Raw genomic sequence first — 4,776 nt, forward strand, 5'->3', positions numbered from 1 at the left:
CAAGGAAGGGATAATAGGATGTATTTAAACAGGTGATGACTTTATTGAAAGGTGATGAAGTGGGTTTTTATGGGTTCATGATGCCGTTTGCTTTGTGATACCTATGGGAAGCTCTTAACCTAAACTATGTGTGCCGTATTTTTGCAGCAGATTTCTTCGTTGTGAGAAGAGTTGACCCTACACATTTGGATTCAATATGATCATTGCAATAGCTAAAACCCAGAAAGCTATTGACTAGTTAAATTACCATAGTGCAATCCCATTTTTTAAGAGAAGCAAATCTGTTTATATATTTGATGATTCTCTAAATTTCAGTGAACAATATAAATCAATTAGTTTGCAAGTAGAGAATAAAAAAATGGCACTGGTAATAGTTCAGCTAGACAGAAAATTACATTAACTGTTGTTGGTATTCAAGACTGATAAGGTCAGTCTTGCAGGAAACTGCTATATGAATTTGGGTTTCAAAGATCTTTGGAAAATATACATAACTTCTGGAGAGTTCGCCACGTTTAGGACCTGTTATTTTCATTCAGCTCAAAATATTTTCTTAATTTTCTTGAGACATCCTGTTTGACTGGATTATTTAGAAGTTTGTTATTTCATTTCTGAGTGGTTGGAGATTTTCCTTTTATTATTCAGTTAGTGATTCCTAGCTATATTACATTATGGTCTGAGAACAAACCGTTTTAGTTCTTTGTAATTTTTAAAGGTATGTTTTATGACCTATAATATGGTTTTTCTGGATGAAGTTCCTCTGTGTTGAAAGAAGAGGCATTCTGTTGTTGGTGGAGTGTTCTAAAAGTATTAAAGTTGGTTGTCGATGATGTTTTAGTTTTTTAGTATCATTGCTGACTTTCTCTCTGCTTTTCTATGGATTTCTGAAAGGGAAGTGTTCAAGTCCCTGGCTGTAATTGTGGACTTGTTTCTCCTTTCAATTCTGTCATTTTTTGCTTTATATATTTTGTTAGGTACAATCACATTTAGGATTGCAATGCCTTGGTGTATTGACGCCCACTTTTCAGTGATGGCCCTCTTATCTGTAGTAATTTTCTTTGCTCTGAAGTCTCCTTGTGGAATGTTAATATCCAGCTTTCTTTCAATAAATTTATGAAGATATACTTCAGATATAAAATTCACCCATTTAAAGTTTGAGTTTTACTGTATTCAGCGTTTTGCTGCCATTACCACAGTCTAATATTAGAGCATTTTTATAATTCCAGAAAGAAACCCATGCCCAATAGGTCATTTCACATTCCTGTTACCCTTCCTCCAGCCCCTGGCAACTACTAATCTACTTCATATCTTTATAGACTTGCCTATTCGAATAGTTCGTGTAAAGGGAATCATACAATTTATGATATGTTGTGACTGATTTATTTCATTTAGTTAATTCAAAGTTCTGAAATTCAGTTTGCAGCATTGACTTTTTATGGCTGAATAATAGTCCACTGTAGGGATATATTACATTTTAAAATTTATCCATTCGTCAACTGGTGGATATTTAAATTTTCACTTTTTGGCTATTTTGAATAATTATTCTGTGAATATGTTTTTATAATGTTTGTTTTCATTTGTCTTGAGTATGTACCGAAGTATTGAATCATATGTTTAATTGTATTAACCATATTAAACTCTACATTTAATCTTTTTAGAAACTGCCATACTTTTCCAGAGCAGCTGCACCATTTTACATTCCCACCAGCAGTGTATGAGTGTTTTAATATTTCCACATACTTTCTGACGCTCATTATTGTCTGTCTTTTTTGATTATACCCATGCTAATAAATATGAAAAGTAACTATAGTTTTGATTTGCATGTCTTTAATGACTGATAATGTTGAGAAACTTTTTATGTCCTTATTGGCCATTCATATATCTTCTTTGGGGAAGTGTCCAAATCTTTGATCATTTTTCAATTGGGTTATTTGTCTTTATTATTGAGTTCTGAGGGTTTTTTCCCCTATATTCTGAATAAAAATCCTTCACCAGATATATGATTTGCAAATATTTTATCCCACGCTCAGTTTTTTATTTTCTTGATGGTATTCTTTGCAGTACAAACCTTTTAAATTTTGATGAAATCCAATGTATTGATTTTTGTTGTTGTTGTTGCTTATGCTATTAATGTCATATCTGTAAACCATTGCCTAACCCAGGGTCATAAAGATTTACTCATATGTTTTTTGTTTTTTTGTTTTTTTTGGATTTCTTAGTTTTACATTTTACACTTAGGTTTGTTGTTTGTTTGTTTGTTTTGACATAATTATTTTGTAGGGAAGGTTGTAGGGGCCCAAATTCATTATTTTGTATGTAGATATACAGTTTTCCCAGGCTGTTTGATGAAAACATTAGTCCTCCCTTTTCAATGGTCTTGGTGCCAAATTCTGTTCCATTGGTCTGTGTGTCCATTTTAGGCCAGTACCACATTGTTTGGATCACTTTAGGTTTGTAGTGAGTTTTGAAATCAGGAAGTGTGAGTTCCCCATCTTCTTTGTTTTCGAGATTATTTTGGCTCATAAGGTTTCCTTTTGTTTCCATGAGAATTTTATGTTTAGCTTGTCAATTTACAGAAAAAGATAACTTGGATTTTGATAGGGGTTATGTTGACTCTGTAGATCAACTTGGGGAATATTGCCATCTTAATATTTGGCCATTGAATATCCGATCCATGAACTTGGGATGTCTTTCTTTTATTTAAATCTTCAATTTTGTTCAATATTATTTCATAGTCTTTAGTGTACAAGTCTTACACTTCTTTTGTGAAATTTATTCCTAGGTATTTTATTCTTTTTGATACTCTTGTAAATGTAATTGGTTTCTTAATATTGTTCATTGCCAGGTTATAGAACACAGTTGACTTTTGCATATTGATTTTGTGTCCTGTCACATTGCGTAACTTGTTTCTTCTAATAGTTTTTCATAGATTCCTTAGGAACTTCTATATACAAGATATGTCAGATTTATTTATTTCCAATCTTCTGGATGGATGCCTTTTATTTCCTTCTTTTTTTTTTTTTAACTTAATTGCCTTGGCTAGAACCTATAGTACACTGAAATAAAAGTAACAGCAGACATTGTTGTCTTGTTTTTGGTTAGTGGGAAAGCATTTACTCTTCCTCTATTGAGTCTGATATTAGTTGTGGGACACTTTATAGTTGCCTTTTATCAAATTATGGGAGTTTCATTTCATTTCTAGATTATTGACTTGGTTTTCTTTTTAATCATGTAAAAGTACTGAATTCTGTCAAATACTCTTTCTGCATCTGTTGAGCTGATCATGTGGTTTTGATCTTTATTTTTATTATCAAATTATTTTCTAATTTCTTTTATATTAAACCAACATTTAATTACTGGTATATATCCCACTTGGTCATGGTGTATAATACCTTTTATATGTTGCTGGATTCAGTTTCGTAGTTTTGTTGAGGATTTTTGTGTCTATCTTCATAAGAGCTATTAGTATAGCTTTCTTTTCTTGTGATGTCTTGGTCTGATTTTGATATCAGGGGCATAGAGGTTCATAGAATGAGTTGGGGTATGTTCACTCTTATTTTTTAGATGAATTTGTGAAGGATTGGTATTTATTATTAAGCATTTGTTAGAATTTACTAGTGACGTCATCTGTTCCTGGGTTCTCTGGGAAGTATTTTGATTACTAATTTAGTCTCTTGCTATAATTCTATTTGGGTTTTCTATTTCTTCCTCAGAAAGTTTTGGTATTTTGTGTCTTTCTAGTAATTTGTTCATTTAATATAGTTTATCTGTGTTTTTTGGTGTATTTCATATTCCCTTATAATTCTCTTTCAATGTAAGTTTGATAATAGTATGCCTCCTTTTGTTTAAGATTTTAGTAATTCAGGTCTTCTTTTCTTCATTAGTCTAGCTAAGTTTGTTTTGTTGATCTTTTCAAAGCAACAACTTTTGGTTTTGTTGATTTTTCTCTATTTTTTTTCAATTCTCTATTTCTACTCTTATCTTTACTATTTCTTCTGCTTGCTTTGGTTTTAATCTGACCTTTTTTATTTTCTTTAGCTGGAAGTTTAGTACATTACATTTAGTGTAAATATCAATATGTTTGAATTTACATAGGCTTGTTCTTTTTTTCCTTATTCTGCATCTCATTTCCTATCTTTTCACAGTATTCTCATAATTCACATTTTACCACTATAAGTGAAATGTAGAAATATTACCATCATTTAGGTTATTTTACACCTCTCAATTTAAATTATAGTTGTCTATGTCTTAAACATACATACGTTGTAAATCCCCTTGGACAATATAATTTTTGCCTTTAAATATCAAACGTATTTTAAGTAATTTAAGAAGACCAGTATTTGATTTATCCAAATATTTATCGTTTCTGTTGATTTTCCTTCATTCCTGATGTTCCAAATTTCCTTCTGCTGTTTCATTTCCCTTATAAAATCCCTCGTCAGCAGCTTCAGTAGCAGCTAATTCCTTTAGTTTTCTTTATGGTTGAATGTTTTTAGTTATCATTGTAAAGGACATCATTTCTGGATAAAGAATTCAGCACTTAAATATTCTTCTGCTTTTGATATTCTGATGAGAAATCCACAGTCCTTCTCATTTTTATTCTGTAATTAATGTGGTGTTTTTCTCTGGCTGCTTTCAGGATTTTTTGATTGTCTTTTTAGTTCCTAGACATTTGTTTATGATGTGTCTGGGAGTGGATGGCTTTACTTTATCCTGTATGGTGTTCAGAAAGCTTTAGATATCCATAGGTTTATGTTTTTTTGCCAAATTTGGAAACTT

Source organism: Pteropus vampyrus, unplaced genomic scaffold (assembly GCF_000151845.1).
Source record: "Pteropus vampyrus isolate Shadow unplaced genomic scaffold, Pvam_2.0 Scaffold97, whole genome shotgun sequence".
NCBI lineage: Eukaryota > Metazoa > Chordata > Mammalia > Chiroptera > Pteropodidae > Pteropus > Pteropus vampyrus.